Raw genomic sequence first — 20,066 nt, 5'->3', positions numbered from 1 at the left:
TTTATATAAAAATGGATATAACAATAAATTTTATAGGATTTTTATTAAGACTAAAAGAGATAACGTGCCTTGCACAGTGCTTAGTGCAGAGTGGGCATTTCAAAAATAATGATTATCCATCTAGAAGATAAGTTGTCTTGAAGCAATATTGGGATTGGAGAAATATCAAGACTTCTCACTTCACATCTCTGATCCCTGTTACAGTTTAGCTCCCAGAATAGGAAGCCAAACAGAGTTAGGATTACAGCACCCAGTTCTTTTGCACACAGCCAACCTTATTTTGTTTTTGGTGAAATGAATGTTAAAAAGAACTAAAATTACATTTCCTCCATCCTAAGACACTTGCTGTTCACATTTGAATTGTTTTGGCAATCAGGATGAGCTTTACAATCATTGTCAAAATAAACATGTCAATTGCTAGGTGGGGGAGTTGCTAAGAGGAATTGTCATTTGCTGCAATGTGTGGATTCAGCCTAAGCTTCCAGAATAAAGGATTTTCAACTCAGGAGATGTTGGTATTTGTGCTTCACTCAGATGCAAAACATCTGTCTGTAAGCTCCCTCAAAAAAAAAAAAAAAAGTTGAACTTCCTATAAGAGGTAATCAATTAAAGACAAAAAATTCAAGATTCCAAAAGAGGGGCCTGAAGAGATCAAACTCACAGACACTTAGGAAAGTGTCACTCTGCTTTGCAGCAACTGCCAATGTCTGGTGACTACAAGGGATCTTTAGAACACAGGCAAGTGAAGATGGGGTAATTATGTGAATAAAACGCACACTGTTTGTTGACCAAAAGCTGTGTAATTTAATGTAGCACTCATTTTTGCTTTCTGTGAATAAAACTACCTTTTAATTAGATAAATTAATATCCTTTCTTTTAATAGACAGACTCACTAGACAAAGTGTCTAGCTTTTTAAATGGCCTAAAAACAGGATTAAATATAATTAATTTTATGCTTAAAATGTCTGCACCTTGCTATACATACTTCAATAAAATATTTAAAAATTATAACTCGATGGGGGCTAGGGTTGTGCCTCAGTGGTAGAGCCTAGCACACATGGGGCACTGGGTTCCATTTATAAAGCACCACATTAGTTCTCTACAGGTTTAATGCAATGCCAATCAAAATCCCAACGGCATTTCTTGTAGAAATAGATAAAGCAATCATGAAATTCATATGGAAAAACAAAAGACCCAGAATAGCAAAAGCAATTCTAAGCAGTAAGTGTGAATCAGGCGGTATAGCGATACCAGATTTCAAACTATATTACAGAGCAATAGTAACAAAAACAGCATGGTACTGGTACCAAAACAGGCGGGTGGACCAATGGTACAGAATAGAGGACACAGAGACCAATCCACAAAACTACAACTTTCTTATATTTGATAAAGGGGCTAAAAGCATGCAATGGAGGAAGGATAGCATCTTCAACAAATGGTGCTGGGAAAACTGGAAATCCATATGCAACAAAATGAAACTGAATCCCTTTCTCTCACCATGCACAAAAGTTAACTCAAAATGGATCAAAGAGCTTGATATCAAATCAGAGACTCTGCGTCTGATATAAGAAAAAGTTGGCTCTGATCTACATATTGTGGGGTTGGGCTCCAAATTCCTTAATAGGACGCCCATAGCACAAGAGTTAATAACTAGAATCAACAAATGGGACTTACTCAAACTAAAAAGTTTTTTTCTCAGCAAGAGAAACAATAAGAGAGGTAAATAGGGAGCCTACAGCCTGGGAACATATTTTTACTCCTCACACTTCAGATAGAGCCCTAATATCCAGAGTATACAAAGAACTCAAAAAATTAGACAATAAGATAACAAATAACCCAATCAACAAATGGGCCAAGGACCTGAACAGACACTTCTCAGAGGAGGACATACAATCAATCAACAAGTACATGAAAAAATGCTCACCATCTCTAGCAGTCAGAGAAATGCAAATCAAAACCACCCTAAGATACCATCTCACTCCAGTAAGATTGGCAGCCATTATGAAGTCAAACAACAACAAGTGCTGGCGAGGATGTGGGGAAAAGGGTACTCTTGTACATTGCTGGTGGGACTGCAAATTGGTGCGGCCAATTTGGAAAGCAGTATGGAGATTCCTGGGAAAGCTGGGAATGGAACCACCATTTGACCCAGCTATTGCCCTTCTCGGACTATTCCCTGAAGACCTTAAAAGAGCGTACTACAGGGATACTGCCACATCGATGTTCATAGCAGCACAATTCACAATAGCTAGACTGTGGAACCAACCCAGATGCCCTTCAATAGATGAATGGATAAAAAAAATGTGGCATTTATACACAATGGAGTATTACGCAGCACTAAAAAATGACAAAATCATGGAATTTGCAGGGAAATGGATGGCACTAGAGCAGATTATGCTAAGTGAAGCTAGCCAATCCCTAAAAAACAAATACCAAATGTCTTCTTTGATATAATGAGAGCAACTAAGAACAGAGCAGGGAGGAAGAGCAGGAGGAAAAGATTAACATTAAACAGAGACATGAGGTGGGAGGGAAAGGGAGAGAAAAGGGAAATTGCATGGAAATGGAAGGAGACCCTCATTGTTATACAAAATTACATATAAGAGGTTGTGAGGGGAAAGGGAAAAAAACAAGGGAGAGAATTAAATTACAGCAGATGGGGTAGAGAGAGAAGATGGGAGGGGAGGGGAGGGGGAATAGTAGAGGATAGGAAAGGTAGCAGAATACAACAGTTACTAATAGGGCATTATGTAAAATGTGGATGTGTAACCAATGTGATTCTGCAATCTGTATTTGGGGTAAAAATGAGAGTTCATAACCCACTTGAATCTAAAGTATGAAATATGATATGTCAAGAGCTTTGTAATGTTTTGAACAACCAATAAAAAAAATAAAAAATAAAAAAGCACCACATTAAAAAGTTAAAAAAATAAACAAAATAAAGGTATTATGAACATCTGAAACTTAAAAATTATAACTCCATGTATTTAGCTTGAACAATTAAATATTTGTCACTAACTTCCAAAGTAGTGAGTATAGCCATTTATAGGACATGCCTTTTTCTTAGGTTCTTGCATTTTACATGTTATTTAATAACAATTGCATTTATTAAGCATTTACTATGTGCCCATTACTTCCAAAGAGGGTACCAACTAGCTCCTTTATTATTTTACTGGTACTGGAGATTGAACCCAGGGGTGTTCTACCTTTGAGATACCTACCCAGTCCTTTTTGTTTTGAGACAGTGTATTTCTGTGTTACTGAGGCTGGCCTCAAATCTGCAAACCTCCTTCAAATCTGTAAGCCTCCTGAGTATCTGGGAGTATGCCACTGTGGCCAGCTTCCTTTAACCCTTAGAAAACTAAATGAAGTATCATGATTTTTACAAATGAGGGAACATATGTAAGGCACATAAAAGTAGAGGTCATTCAGCTGGAAAGTGGTTGGGAGGAAAATAGCACTCTGAAACTGTGGACGGTGTAGGATACTGCTTGTAAGTGGGAGAGCAAAGACGCACACTTGGGCCTGTTGCCAGGCAATGTAATGCCTCCCTTTTATATTTTATTTAGAGACAGGGTCTCACTAAGTTGCTTAGGGCCTCACTAAGTTGCTGAGGCTGGCCTCAAACTTGTGATCCTCCTGTTTCAGCCTCCCAAGCCTTTGGCATTACAGGCATGCACCACCATGCCTGGCTAATGCCTTCCTTTCTTAAAGATATGTCTTCCTTAAAATCATATGGCCATACTACCTCAGTAAATAAGGGCGGGGAAAGGTGAGGAGGGAAGAAAACTGTGGGAGCAACTCTTAGAACTTCCCAGGTGTTGACACTGACCTTTAATCCAGGCCTTCTAGAAATCGGAATCCTCCTCTTAGAGTCCCCTTTTTAGTGACTGTGGACAGTTATTCATGAAGGTTAACTTACATTCATTGAGATGTTATATATCACAAATATTCTCTAATGTGGAAATGTGTTTTCCTTCTCTCCCCTCCCCTCTCTGGTTAGCCCCATACACCTTCCTCTTCCCTTTGCCCTTAAAGAAAAATAAAAAAGTACACATGTGTGCATCCATGAGTGTGCGGGCACACACACACACACACACACACACACAATGGGGACTTTAGGGACTGTATTTCTCAAACATAGAAACTCCACATGAGCAGTCACTGTTGTCATCTTGCCCAAAAAGGGACTGCCTTGTGGGGTAGGAGCGGCTGAGTTGTGTCCCTCAATGCCAGTCTGGAAGATGAGGCCTCCCCTAGCCTCCTCTATGTTTTGCCACTCAGAAGTTAGTACCACCCTTTTAAAATTCCAACTGTGCAAAGAAAAACATACGCTGTTTTCATCAGTAATGAATTTGGGGACATTTTGATTAGTTACACTTTTTTTAAAATTTAGAACTAAAAATTATGAAGGGGGTTCCCTCCACTGCCTGTGAAAGAAAAGCTTCATTCTTTCCCCACCCCCCCCCCAAAGCAGTGATGTAGTGACGTAGGAACTGAGAGGATGGAGACCATTGAGAATCATGATCTGGGGACTTCCGGCATTTGGGAAACCATGTACTACTTGAAGCATGAGAAGCTAGGGTCTATAGACAAGGGAAAAAGGATATTAAAACAGTTTTTTAAAATTGCTAATCTTTGTTTAACAGACTACTGAAATTTTTGGCCGTAGACATTATGTTCTCATTTCTACGTGGTTCACTCTCTATAGATGTCCCAGGTGAGAGTGTGTATTGTAAAGAAAGGTAGTGCTTTAACAATGAAAGTTAAAACTTTTTTTTTCAAATGTCAAGAAGCCTCTCATTATTAGCTTTTGTTAAGTACAAATTTAAAAGAAAGATTTCTACAGTCGGTGTTCTTTAAATGTTGTCCTTTTACATAGTGGTTACTGGCTATGGTTATTTGTTTGTTTTTCTTTCTTTTTTTTTGTAGTTGTAGATGAACAGAATACCTTTATTTTATTTGTTTATTTTTATGTGGTGCTGAGGATGGAACCCAGTGCCTCACACATGCTACCTAGAGCTAGGTAAGCGCTCTACCACTGAGCCCCAGCTCCAGTCCCTTATTTATTTTTCTTTGTGATCTGTTTCCCTTTCAGCTGTTACATAGGGTTGTATTTAGCAAGTTCAGCCATCAGGAGGGTTGGAAAAACAAAGAACAAAAAACTGCCCCTCTGAATTTTAGTTATGGGTCTGCACCTGATGAAGTCAAACTTTCATGGACGCCTGATCCCAAGCTTGGACCTTCACTCAGAAATGAAGGAGTTGGGTATGAGAGGAGGGCAAGAGATTCTTTTTAAAAGTGGAATCCAAAAGCATTGGTTAGTGGACTGGGACGGGGGATGGGGGGTGCATGAGGCTCTGAGTTCAATCCCCAGCATCACTAATGAATGAATGAATGAATGAATGAACGAATGAATAAAAGCATTGGTTATGAACATTTCACTCAAATGCTAGAATATCAAGATTTGAATCCTGAATGCATTAGGATTTGAATGCTTTGGAATATTAGTGTTGCAATGGGCATGCCCTTTTAATAATTATTTCAGTAGTTTAAGCAATTATCTACGCACTGAAAGATCTTCTAATCACTAGACAAAAAGAAAGCCTCAACTGGACTCAGGAAAGTCCTGTTCAATGAGGAAAAGTGGGGCTGTTTTTGATAACCTGTGATGGGTGTAAGTATAATGGGGCAAAATCCCTGGGCAGGCCTCTTTTTGAGGAAAAGAGGAATCTGCAAAACATTGAGAAACACAAGGAATTTGCAAATCTGTGAAGCCATCTCTGGCCACAGTTGCCTTGATGGGATGGGAATGATGGAGGAAGGAAGGCTGTGTTTCCAAGTTTCAGCACTAGGTTCAAATGCCTGCTTTGCCACACCCTGGCCCTGCATTTAGGGAAAGTAACTTCACTGCCCAAAGCCTCCCTTTGTCATTTCACGGGAAAATATTAGCGGGGATAAGACAGATAATAACGGTCATTATCTTACAGGGTTTATGGTAAGGGCCAAATATGGGTAAAGCCTGTTAGTTTAGCACCTGGCATGTCAAGTATGCTAGTAAATTTTCAAAACATGCTCCTATTCCTTCATTTATCAGGTCATTTCTAGCAGTATGATTTGTATGTTGTGTTGAGATAGCTCAAAAAACGACTCACATCTCTTTGCAGTTTCATGGGTAACAGGAAGATCAAAGTCCTGCCCTGGGAAAAGGTGCCTTCTTGCTTCCCACTGAGGAGTTGCAGGCCTGCACCTCCTCTATGGGGTGGTGGAAGGCATCATGCTGGGAGCCAGCTACCTGCTGAGGACAGGACCCTAGCCCACCCTGCATCCTGGTGCTCCTGAGGTCCAGGACTGTGTGGACAAGGAGCGCAGCCATCAGGGCAGGTTCCAGGGTAACGGTCTGTGTGTGGAGTTGCCTGGAGATGGTGCAGCATCCAAAGTCGAATCAGGAACTACTGCAGGCAACAGACCAGAGAGGGGTCAGTTCACTTAGGAAGGCCACTCCATTTAGATCCAGGAGGGAAACTGGTGTCCATGAATAACAACACGACCCAGCAAGAAGGGCCGGAAATCCTTTCCCCAGGCAGTCGGGTATCCAAGGCAGACTCAGGCAGCTTCACCCACTGCCAAGGGACTGTTTTTGCTGAGCCACCTGCTCCCCCATGTGCTACTCCCCGCCCACTCATAGGGTGACAATGGGAACTCAGAGAATGGGGGTTTCCTTCCTTCCTACACTGAGCTGATCTGCAGGCCTGCTGGCAACAGTCTCAGGGAACTGTAAACCCCCTGGAGAAAGAAATCACAGGCCAGGGCTGCAGCACAATTCAATTCAGACCCGCCCCCCTCAGGGAGCACCTTCAGAGCCTGCCTTCTGGTCCTCTACAGAAATGGAGGAGCCTCTGGTGGTGCTAGAGACCCAGCCCACCCCAGCACTCTCCTCTCCTCCACCAAGTCAGCCTCAGACCTTCTCCATTCTTCCAAATCAACAGGGAAAAACCAACAATCAAACAGAAAGGTGAGAAAGGACATGAAAAGGCAGTTTACCAAAAAGGGAACCAAGTTGGCTTTTAAATATTGAAATGGTTCCCTTTCCCCACACTATGGGAAAAAGATCCATTTTTTCACTTATCAGATTAGCTAAAATAAAAATACATGCATATGAATTGCATTATCCTCGATCAGGAGGACATACATAAACTGATACTCTCTGTGTGTGTGTGTGTGTGTGTGTGGTGTGTGTGTGTGTTTGGTACTGGGGATTGAACTGGGGGTCATCTACCACTGACCTACACCCCCAGCCGTTTTTACTTTTCATATTTTGAGACAAAGTTTTACCAAATTGCTCAGGCTGGCCTCAAACTTCTCCTGCCTCATCCTCCTAAATAGCTGGGATTACAGCATGCACCCTTGTGCCCATCTGAGAAGATTATTCTTTAGTAAGTTTTCCAAAAATTTATCTTGAGACAAGAATATATCATACCTGGGTATTAAAAAATGTATTTTAGTGGCAATTAAAGGCAAGTATTTTCTGTTTTTTGTTTTTGTTTTATACTGGGAATTAAACCCAGAGGTGCTTTACCACTGAGACTCATAACCAGCCCTTTTTATTTTATTTTATTTATTTATTTATTTTTTGAGACAGGATCTCTCTAAGTTGCTGAGGCTGGCCTTCAACCTGCAATCCTCCTGGTCTCAGCTTCCCAATTCTCCCAATTAGAGGTGTGTGTCACCATGCCTGACTCTGTATTTAAGAAATTTTAATATGTAGATACCTAAAGTAGATTGTTAAAATAAAGCGATGCATACTTCCCGAGGGTCAAGGCTGACCAGGGTCAGAACTAAGAAGGTCAGTTGGCAGAAGAGGAAGTGTTTGACTATCTGCTCAGATTAATTTTGAAGGGGGGGTGGAGAATCAGTGAGCATGTGAATCTATGCAGTCCTCAGCCAGAATTTTAGGAATGCAGTCAGAGTGGAAGTAAAACTTTTAGAAACCAAAAGGATCAAGTGGAATAAACAGGTAAAGCAGGGATAGAAATGGCATAGGTCTGATTTTTAAAGGAAGAGAATTGCAGTAAGCGGTGCTTAGTAGATTTTATAGAATTCCCAGTAAAGAAAGCGAGAAGGGAGCTGGGGGTGTAGCTCAGTGGTCAAGCATTTGTCTAGCATGTGTGAGGCCCTGGGTTCCATCCTCAGTGCAGGGGGTGGGGTTTGGAGAAAAGGAAACAGGAGAAGTGGGCCCCTAGGCTGGGAGGCCTTCGCTGCTTCCTCATCCTCAGCTCCAGAGCTGTGGGGAGGTACTTGCATGGTGGCTGTGCTGCCCACCTCACTCCTGGTCCCACACCGCTGGGCTCAGTCTGGTCGGTTCTTCCCATTCAACAGCTTCCGAGTTTATCCAGGGTCATGCCCCATGCAAGCCTGGCCCATGTACACAAAGCAGTCCACCAAGGGACGACTGGCTGCGTCCCAGCCTGGTTCCAGCTCTTAAGAGCCACCCAGTGTTGCCCCATCGTTCTGTGTCTCCATCTCCCTTTCTGTGGTAGGACAGGGACATGATGCACTTGCCTAGCATGAGTGAGGCCCAGAGTTCAATCCCCCACACCGCAAAAAAGAAAAAAGAAATACTTGATTCATGGTAACAACTCCATGAACTGTAGCTATTTTTACCCTCCCTTCTCCTCCTCCTTGGGGATGGAACCCAAGGCCTCTGGAATGCTGAACCTCAGCACTTTCTTAACTCCTTTCTTTCCAGAGTGATCCTTTAAAAGTCAACTCTAGTCATGACACCTTGCCGCTGGAAGCACTTGTAAAAGCTTCCTGTGCGTTTTTAGGGACAGACCATGTTCTTGAAAAAGGCCTCCAGGGCCAGGCTGGGTCCGGCCCCACCTCCCTCCCTGGCTCTATCCTGCACCCTCTCCCCTTGTTCTCAGGACTCCAGTCTCTCTGACCTTCTTTCAGTTCTTCAAACTCTGGGAGCTTCCCCCACCTCAGGGCTTTTACACAAGCTGCTTCCTCTGCCCGGAACACCCCGACTCATCCTTCCCGTAGGGGCCTGGGCCTCATTGCTTCCTCACGGACAGCCTGCCATGCCGCCCTACCCAGGCTAAACCTTGTGGGGCACCAAGCACTTATGGTGACCCTCAGAGTCACTCTCTGACACGTGTTTGTGTGTTATTAGTTTGCTCTCTCTCTCTCTCTCACCACTACTGAGAAAGCTCATGAAGGCAGGGACCTTGTCTATTTTTGGCTTCTTGCAATGCTCAGAGCCTAGCACAGCTCCTGACCTAGAAGGTGGTCGGTGCTCCATTGATATCTTTGAAGTAAGGAGGGGAGGGAAGGAAGATTGCATGCTCAGTATCCTTGCTGCTCTGGAGACCACATTAGTGTGACAATTTGTATTAGGCACAAGGAACCATCTCACATGGTCTAACTGCTGTATGCTTTTCTCACTTCCTACTGCCTTGAATTCATTAAGGCATTTAATTCCCAGTTTAATTCTGATGTTTATTCTTAGGAAAAATAGTCCTTATGTTGGCATTAAACAGTAACCTTTGAATGCAGTTTATGGCTGGTTTTTTTTTTTTTTTTCCTTGTACAGACATTTGTGATCCCTAGAGAGGACAAGATGATAGGTGTGAAGTTGCAGAGGGAAAAAATTCATCCAGTCAAATCCAAAAGCGATTCCTTTCCCCAAAGACCAGCTGCCTCCCTGTCATGTCTGCCCCAAACCCAGGAAAGGCCACTTGAGGAGGCCCAGCAGGGGCAGCAGGCGAAGGGGAGAAGGGGAGAGTGGGGGTGGGGGGGAGCAAAAGTCTTCTCTCAGCTACGGTCTTCAACCCTCCTGGAGAAAGCACTAAAAATGAAAGTAAGTATAAACAGATGGGCCCATTTCTCTGAATCAAAAGCAGAGGACGGGGCATTCCTTCCTGGACACATGGGTGAACAGAGAGGAACTCCGGAGTAATCAAAGCAAAAAGAATGAATGCTGAGGTTGAACGGGATGTTTCCCACTTACCCCAGCTTTATTTCTGCATGAATGAGGCTCCAGAGGGCCAGAGAAGACAAAGGGTTTGCCCCGGTCACATTGAGGGGATCTAGGGAGAGGAACTGGGCTTTATCAAGTGACCACCACTCTGAGCTCTTCCCCATAGTTTAGTTACTTCAGTCTGATTTCATCTTTCCATAACTGCATAACGTGGATTTCATTATCCTCATTTTATAAATAGAAACATGGATACTGCCGGGCATGGTGGCACACACCTGTAATCCCAATGGCCCAGGAGGCTGAAGCAGGAGGATCTCAAGGTCAAAGCCAGCCTCAGCAACTTAGTGAAGCCTTAAGCAACTTAGCAAGACCCTGTCTCAAAATCAAAAACAAAAAGGGGGTTGGGGAAGTGGTTAGGCGAGAAACACCTTTGGGTTCAATCTCTGGTACCAAAACAGAACACGAACACTCCGAAAGGCCTGGCACCAAGAAGGAAAGCTGTTCAACAGGAACACACTGTGGCTAACACTGCAGAGTATCCTGGCTCAGCCACTTCCTGGATATTGGGCAAGCTGGCACTCTGCACCTGAATGCCCTTATCTGTAGAGTGACTACATGCTCTGGCTTGTCAGGGTCATACCTGGTTTACAGCTGTCATCCCAGTTTTGTTAGTAATAGTACTCATTTCCTCTCCAAAATGCTCTAGTTGAGATGATAAATTAATTGTGTGGACACTCAACTATCCATAAAACGAGGGTATTGCTATTACCAAGGTCATGAAATAGTTGCAAGGAATCAATGGGATCTTGTACATAAGATGTATGGGACCTGGCATATAGTAAGTACTCAATAAAAGTTAGCTGCTATTATTATTATAATTAGGAAGGCATCTAGCAAGGAGGCAGCAAAGAGTGAAGCCAAGCTTTCTCACTTCACATTCCCAGCTTGGTCTCTGTGAATAATGCTCCTGGAGTTGTACAGTGCCAGCCTCAGTGGCTTCAGAATGAGCCAGCGTGGGTAGCACCAGCTGCTCTAGACTAAAGACCTTATGGGGGCACCCAGTTCATGGCTTCCACCTCTGCGCCAATCAGATTCACCACCTGCTCCTTCTTGGGTCACATGATTGAGACTGAATCTTTTTTGTTGTTGTTGAAAGAGCCCAGATTTCTTAAAGAGGAAGTGTCAAGCAGAGAATCTTGCAGCCCCAGACCCTGCTAATTAAGTGAGTGACTTAAAGGAGCTGCCTCTTCTTCAAGTTAAGAGGTGGGTGTGAATATTTTCCTCTGGCCCCCTTAAATGTTCATGATTATAGTAATAAAAATGCTAAGCTCTATTGCTTCTTATTGGAGTGAAGGCTGCTAAAAACTCCTCATTCCCTGAAGAACCTAATTGTTGATTCTAGTGCATCTAAACAGGTGTTCTTTAGATTGCTTTTTCTAATGCCTTTTCACTGGAAAGATCAATTTAAATGTTGCTTTGAGCTAATCAGTGATTGCCTCTGTACCCTCCAAATTTATATTTTATTCTATGTGCTGGATGAGACATTGCCTCCAAAGTTGATAAATTGAAATAAGGTAGATGATTTTTAATTCTTTGTTACCTTCTATGACTTCTTTATTTCATATAAACTGTGCATATTTCATTTATTACTTGAAATGACTTGATTAAACTTGTATGAGAACAGGTTTAAAACTGTATGAAAACTCTGGAGTCATCTTTGGATATCCTGTATCATCACACAGGGTGTGTTATACAGAGTAGATGTTCAGTGAATATTTGTGAAACAAATAAATGAACCCTCTACCTGAAATTGCAAACAAATTAGATTTTTTTTTTTGGTCTCTCAGTGTTTTGATTCAGGGATTCTTGAAATGTCTGGATTTTCTGCATCAACCTCTGTTCTATTCTGCTCTCCCTGCCTAGAATTCTGTCCATTTCATCGATGCCTTTGGAAATCTTGCCATTCACGCAAGGTTCTCATCAAATGCCCATTTCTCCATGAAACCCAGCTCACGGTGTCCAACCAGATATCAAAGTGTCAAAGTCTTAAAGGAGCCGGGAAGAGCCAGCTGTGGGTTTCCAAACCCCTCATTACTCTGGGTCTCAATAACCTTACCCAGGTGGGGACTTCCCTACTCACCCATTTTGAGGCTGTGAACTTGTTCAGATGAGGCAGAGGCTATACTCTGCTGAACCAATTATGTTTTCTCACAGATCCCAAACAAGTGCTTAATGAACCTAGGTTAACAGTCTTGAAGGACTTTTAAAGAGTAGGATGGACCTCAACATAGCAATAATTAATGCGGCTCTTCAATCAAGTCCTCAGAACATGGAGCTTTACAGCCTGGAGGGGGCCCATGTGAACCTTCTACATGTGAAGAACGTTAGGTCCTGTTTAAGGTCACCTGGTTGAGGAAGAGCAGAGTTCAGTCAACAGATCTCCTGAGTGCTGTTCCAGACGTTTCTTTGAGCATAATTTAGCATGTATCAGTTTATCCTTGAGTGTAAAGTACACTTCATGACTGACTATGGCTAACTATTCATACCTCTCCACCCTCCTCCCTTTACGCCCCTGTTTCTAAGCAGCAGAGTTGTGGTTCAGTGACTTCTGTCTGGATAATATGAAAACAGGGCTCCCAGCCAATTCTGATGAGCTAACTATTTTCTTAAATTATCATGCCTAAGCAAAGGGCCCCAAACTCTGCTCTTCAACACATATCATCTTATCTGGGGGATGGGCTGTGCATAGACATATCATCAAATAGCTCGAACTTTATATTTCAGATTGTCAAGTAGTGAAAATTGTTATCCTTAGGAATGACTGACAGTTCCCCTGCCTCATTTCTGCTACGTTGACTTAGGTAAAGAAAAAAAAAAATCAACTTCAGTCTTTTTACAGAGTTTTTCCTGAAAACACATGTGACAGGACTCTACATTTTCCCTGGAAATCGATGAGAGAAGGGGTGCTTCAAAAGACCCACAAGTTTTTGCAAAAGATCCCAATTAACAGAATGTGGCTAACACCTCGAAAAATAAAGTCAATGTTGCAGTGGGAATGATCTTGCTCAGAGTGCAGAGTTCTTGGCTGATTGCCTGGGGAGAGTGGTGGCCAGGGCTTGCCAGCTGGCTGATCCACAAGCCTATAAAGGATGCGGTCAGCTTACACCTTGGCAAACTACGATTTTGATGGAAATCTTAGAGGTTCAGCAGACGTTCTCCCTAGTAAAATATGTTAGCTCAGGCCATTGCTTTTATTTGAATGAAGAAAATATCTTAATGGCCCAGATAGTAGACTAAGTCAGTACTCTGCTCCCCATCAGAATTCATGGCTGGGTCTGAGTAGATATTTACCCTAAAGGAGACACAAGAAATAATTGAAGGGGCACATTCATCTAATCCTCAGGTTAAACCAGTCAAGCCACCGAAGCAAACCACTGGCTCACCAACAAACACACATCTGCCCACAAGTCTCATTCAACTGTTTTTCTGGAACTCTGAACTCCAAATTTATTACTCTCTAATTCTCTGATGTTCACTCCTATTCATCCGAACGCAGTTGTTGTTTGTTTTTCATAGGTCTGAAGACAGTTTCCCCATAATCACCAGCTTAGTACCTTTCAATGAAAGGAAGAGCTTCAGAGAAACCTTCTATATTGTCGAGTCCATGCTGAAAATTATAGCCACTTAAAAACTGTTACAAAAGTTGACAAAACACCTCTCAGTCTTCCAAATGGATTTTTTAAAAAATTTGTCACAATTGGTTCTAATGTTTATTTAATAAAAATAAGCATCAAAATTAGCTGGAAAAATTATTGTGAACAAATAGAAAAGATGAATACAGAATGGGACAAACCACTAAGAATACTGTATATGCTACAAACATATATTAAACATATATTAAAGTAGACAAAGAAAATGATTTGAGAATACACAAAAGAAGAAATGACTATTTAACATTTGAAAGCATTTTCCACCTTACCAATAATCAAAAATTCAAATGGCAGTCAAATATCTCTTTTTATCTGTCAGACAAGAAAAACCAGAGTTGTCCTGAGTAGTTATTTGACATTTTTATATACTGCCCATGGAAATGCAAAATGATACTTTTTTGAAGGCAAATTAAATGTGTTTGTGTGTGTGAAAGCCAATTTTGTGTGTGTGTGTGTGTGTGTGTACACAAGCTCCAACACATGACTTGCAGAAACTCATCCCAAAAGAACAATCTCAGTATGTAAATATATATATATATACATGCAAACTGCATATGGCCAAAATCTTAAACAATTGAGGGTTAATCAAATGAAATAAACTACATCCTTACTATTGTGTAGTTATTAATTAATGAGTATGATTTTTTGAAAATATATATATGTATACACACATGCACATATGTTTATATGTATGTGTGTGTGTGTGTGTGTATATATATATAGAGAGAGAGAGAGAGAGTGAGAGAGAGAGAGAGAGAGACATATATTTATATCTGATTTATGCCTTTGCAGAGTTGTTTCTGTATGAAAAGACTGATTGGGCTTAGCTTTCTGATAATAGAAATGAAGATTTTGTTCAAACATAAAAATTGTAAAAATTTAAATGGATCTGACATATTTAGACATACAGAAGAATTGGAAGACCAAATGATTTAAAAGAGAATTCTTATTGAAGTTTGCATGTATAATGATGAATGTATTCATTGTTTTTTTTTCTTGCCAGAGATCAAACTGACTTAAAATAAAGGTGAATTTAAACATTTAAATTTAAATACATATATTCACATACTGATGGAGAGGTTGGGTCAGGTGAAATCTAATAAGTCTTCTATGCTTTAGGTTTGCTTTATTAGAAGCTTATATAGGCAACCATTAACTTATATCTTAACTGAATATTGGAGATCATTATAAGTTTTTAGAGTTGATTGTATAATTTCAAATATATGGAGGAGGGAAATTGTTGGGAAAGTAATACATAGTAAGAAAATAGGTAATAAAAAAAAACATAAAGAAGTTAAAAACAGTGGGATACAGTGGCACACACCTGTGATCCCAGCAACTCAGGAGGTTGAGGAAGGGGGATCACAAGTTCCAGAGCAGTCACAGCAATTTTCAAGGTCTTAAGCCATTTAGCAAGACCCTGTCCCAAGATAAAAAATGAAAAGGGCTGGGGATGTGGCTTAGTGGTTAGGACCCCCTGGGTTCAATTCCTGCTACCAAAAAAACCAAAAAAGTTAAAAACAATTTTAAATGCTATAGAAAATTAGTTAAATTAGTTGGTGGAGGATACTCTAAAATTACTAAATTTAAATATAGTAAATTAAATTAGCATTAATATTTTTTGAGTATGTGATTGGGAAAAGACGGACTAAATGACTAGATAACTGTCTTTTTAATAAGATTATTGGTAATAGAATCAATTATGGTTCATTATTAACTATATTAACAGAAAATTAGACTTTACTACCTCCTAAAAATAGAAGGCTGTTTTAATAGACCGTGGTCCCTTATCAGCATACGTAAAACTTAAACATTTATAAACCAGCTTCTTTCCTAGAACTAAACTAGATTAGATGATCAATTAATGGCTAAAATGTCTTTTTAATATTTCTTGTCAAAACCTTAAATATTCCTGATTCAACTTGTGCTTCTATTTGTGTAATATAATTTGGTCATAATTGGTTTCATTTCGATTGTCTTTGCATTTGGGGTACTTATTATCTTTCCTCTCATCCACGGGGACTGCCAAGTACCAATTTTTGCTATTTAGCAAGTCAGTGAGGAGCTTCCCACTGAGTGCCTTAATTATTGTTAATTGAATATTGTAAATGGTTTTTCAGGATCACCATCTTGGCAATCCATACAGCGTTCTTCTCAGTTAGCAAAAGGGGAGCCCTTCTACAGCTTTCACAGAGCCGTCAAATCAAATACCAGCAGTAACTGGTTCCTGTACAAACTAGCATCCTCTTTCCAAAAGTCCCATCATGTATATGCTTCATATGGCACTTAGAACATGGTGGCTGCTCAATGAATATTAAACGACAGCTGTCCTTTTAATAGAATGATTCCCAGTTCCAGTCTGAGAGGGAGCATTCCGTTTTGCCTTCCATGGCATGCCTGCCACTCTTGGGTAGTCCTCTCCCATTGTCATGCACCAGGACCGAGCTTTCCAGGACTTTATGCTGCTCTATCATCAAAAGGAAGGGAAAAAAAATGTAAATAAAGAGCCTCAGAAGATCTGAGGATATCAGAAATGCTACAGGCAAAAGAAAAAACTGGAGAGCAGCAAAATCCCTGAGCCAGCCTTCCCGTGTACTTCTTGCCTTACTATGCACAATAAAAAAGAAATGAGAAATTTATGATCGGCCTTTTCAGCTTTCAAACTATGTCTCCAGTTTGGGAGGGGGCTGGGGACTGAGGTATCCATGGATTGAAGTTGTGTTGGAGGTTGGTTTTTGCTCCATAAAATCTCACCTTCTTAATGATTTGTTTCTGGTGCAGTCAATGAAATCTCGGCTATCGTTATGAACTCAGGACCAGGGAAAGCCTGGAGACACTCTAGACTCGCCTTCTCTATCAAGGCAGGCCACAAATCAACACAGAGAGAAGAGGGACATCTCTTTGGAGGGACAGGCTTCCATAGGCGTGGCAAGTAATCTATTCTACTGTAAATGACTTTTTCTGCCAGGACTCTTCCCTGTCCGTAGCTACTTGATATTAAGTTTGGCAGGTCTCAGATTCAGACACAGATTCAAGGTCTTAGTCCATTCTTGCTGCTAGAATAAAATACCTTATACAGTACACTGGGTAATTTGTAAACAATAGAAATTTATTGCTCACAATTCTAGAGGTTGGAAAGTCCATGCAGAGAGTACCAGCAGATTCAGTGTCTGGCTCTCTCTCTTCTTTGAAGATAGTACCTTCTTGCTGTGTCCTCACAAGGTGGAAGGCAAACCAGTTCCCTCAGGACTCATAGAACAGCAGTAATTCCATTTCTGAGGGCTCTGCCCTGATGACTTAATCAATTCTTGAAAGCTTCACTTCTTAATACGATTGCATTGGGGGTAATGATTCAACAGATGAACTTTTTTGGGGGGTGAAAATATGCAGATCATAACACTCCCCTTTAGCAATTTTCTAGTGTTGAATGTTAATGTACTACACGATGTTAATTTTGCTCCTGGCTTTTTGCTTTCCCATTCTTTCCTTTTTTTTTTTTTCCTTTTTTCTTTTCTGTTTGCCTATATTTTTCTCAACTATTTGATCCTAACATATCATATACAGATTTGTAAGTCATCTCAAATCTTCTTTAATAGGAGATAGGCCAGAATGAATAAATGATTGCATGAATAAAATAATAGAACATGCCCTCAAGCTGCAGTTTAAAAGCTCTTCTTCTGGGTAGCATTGCAATTTAATAGAGACAGCAATCAGAGCCTGCGCATACCTCAGCTCTTTCTGGTGAGAAATGCTTGGACCAAATGGTTTTGCGTCCCATCCCTCATTGGTTTTGATGATTAGACCAGTGGTGGGCAGTTGATTTAAGGACAGCCATTGCATTGGCTGGACAATGGTCTATAATGTGACTTGACCCTAATAGGTGATCTGATCCAATCAGATTCATACTCTGAGAATTTACAGTGAAGCACTGTGCTAGTGAATACCAGGGAGCTGAAACTGAAGGGTCTCTGTTGGAGAGGGGCCCAAGGGGCCAGAAGCCACGTGCAAGCTGATGGTAGGGAGCAGAAACCAAGAGGAAGCTGGTCAGGAGCGAGAAGAGGATGAGTATTCGTGGCTGCCAGAGCAAGATGGCAGAACATTGCACCCAGAGATGACACTGTTCCTGAAGGCCTGTGCGTCTGCTCCAGTCCTCTCGGATTCTCCTGACACATGTTCGGGTTTCCCAAGGTGATCTGACGGTCTTTTTTGTTTGCAGCCAAGATTCTCAACATGTGTCAAAAGTCTTTTCTTCCTGCTTTCACTTAATTGTAAAGTTTTTACTTGCTCATTTTGGGCTTTTCCGTTTTCCCAATAAAATTTTTAAAATCATCCCATAGAAAGATATTTGGGAGCAGAAGTTTAGTAGAAACCATGTACAGAGGGCTAATTATTGACATCTACTGTCTCTAACTAAATACTATATTAAAAACCTCTGGGGCTGGGGATGTAGTTTGGTGGCAGAGTGCTTGTTTAGCAATTACGAGTCCCTAGGTTCAATTCTCAGTAACACACACACACACACACACACACCAAAAAAAAAAAGTTGGATCCCTAAATATTTATGGAAGGAGAGTCCCTAACTTCTTTCAATGGTTTGCTTAATTTTCTTATAGATAGTAGAACTTACCTCTGATGAGGTCCCTGTCTGGTATTTGAACATACTGAATATTCCCCTCTTTTTCAACTTGCTTGGGGTAGAATATATGGCTTTTGATTTCTCCCTGAAATGCAACTCTTGGCTCCACTCAGAGCGATTCTTGGGCAAGACACTTCCTTCTCCAGGGCTCCGTGTCATAGACAAGGGGCCTATTTGTCTGAGGGAGATGGGAGGGAAATATGCTGTTTCTATATAGGAAGAGTTGAGTCTCTTTAAACTTCGGTTGTGGTCGAAGTGACACATTGTGCTAGAAAGATCCAGAACTTTTGGTCATCCCACCTCCTGCAAGGGAAAATGGTGATTAGCTTGATGGAAATATAGGCCCCCCAGGGATATGTCTTAGGTCACAATGTAAGCCATTGTCCTTCATATATCAAAGCTGCTTCCAGATTTAGAAATATGTAGACATTTAAACTCCTAAAAATATGTAATGCTCCTACATTTTCATTACTCTTGTGTCCTTTGGGTCTACAATATCTGCTACATTGAGTCCATAATTTTAAATAATTCATGAATTTATCAATGTCTAGTTTCTTTTGTGGTCATCTTAATGACAAAATTGACTTCACAGCAAATCAAATTAGTTGTGCCCAATCAAATTTGGTCACCAGCTGAAAATATCGGAAGGACTTTTCCCTCTGAATATATATGGATGCTGATGTGCCAGGAATTATAATTCTGAGTCACGATCTGATACACATGCACCCGGGTTAATTCCCAGTTAACGGCGGTTGGTTTTGCCACCTTATCTTTCATGGCAGGGTCAATTTATTCTTAACATTATGAGTAGTTAACACATATTCTTCTGAGGAGCTTGCTTTGTTAACATCTCCTCACTTTCCATGGGAGAACCCAAGCTGATTCACTATACAGGTGCAGAGAAATGCCCTGAACATTCACGGCTCTGTGTGTCTCATGATGCTTTCATTCTGATTAGCGGGAATGTCTTTTCCCTGTGCATTGTTCAAGGCCCAGCTTAAGTGTCTCCTCCTTTCTGAATTCTTCTCTGACTTTTCCAGCCCTCCCTCATATCCAGTTCTTTTGGATTTTTACAGACTTAGCCATCCACATCAGCTCCCCTCTTCATTATAAGCTGCCATGGATTACTTCTTGCTCTTCAGCAGGTCAGCCCCTCAGCCAAATCATAGGCTTTGAAATGGAACTGGAACTCTGGCCTTCACCATGGCTTTATGCTTTTTACATATCTTGCATGAGCACATTTATCTTGATACAAAAAAAAAAAAGATTGGGTTGATTCATTTCATTTCTATTTTCTCTGGATGTAGAAAAGCAATATGAGTCACAGTCGCCATCACTTCTTCCGTAGGAAAAACTAGAGAGGGCACAAACCTTTCAATCATTCTGGGAAAGAGCCCTTTCTTTCCCTAGAAACTACACTGCAGGAGGGCAGCTGGGGAGAGAGGGCATCTTCCCCATTCTTCATGAACTTGATTCCTTAAGTTGTTCTAATGAAATGCTCAGATGCTCTGACATATCTACATATTCAAAACAGAGGTAGAAAAACCAATGCCAAAATGAGAGGCCTGTATGATTTGTCTCGTTATCCTTTTGAAAGTGGGTGACTGAGCACTGACCACAGTAGAATTAGCTGTTACTAATGCAGTGGTGTCGGCAGTGCTTCCTTCCTTCCCAACTTACAGGAGCAGAGAGAACAGTCACAATTAAAAAGCGGTGGCTCCATTACCCCATTACCCAG

General features: G+C 41.1%; 1 long non-coding RNA gene across 3 annotated transcripts in view; it reads right to left on the bottom strand.

Moving 5' to 3' along the window:
* Nucleotides 1-13,749: 13,749 nt before the first annotated feature.
* The window catches only part of LOC125615752, a 48,121-nt gene continuing 41,804 nt past the window's right edge, over nucleotides 13,750-20,066 (bottom strand). For 2 of the 3 annotated variants that reach the window (XR_007346336.1, XR_007346338.1), the window contains exon 7: nucleotides 13,750-18,631. This is a non-coding gene — a long non-coding RNA (uncharacterized LOC125615752). The remainder of the gene's footprint in view (nucleotides 18,632-20,066) is intronic. The other variant, XR_007346337.1, reaches the window with a different exon arrangement.

This window comes from Marmota marmota, unplaced genomic scaffold (assembly GCF_001458135.2).
Source record: "Marmota marmota marmota unplaced genomic scaffold, marMar, whole genome shotgun sequence".
NCBI classification, from domain to species: Eukaryota; Metazoa; Chordata; class Mammalia; order Rodentia; family Sciuridae; genus Marmota; species Marmota marmota.
This window is presented reverse-complemented; position numbering and strand designations above follow the sequence as displayed.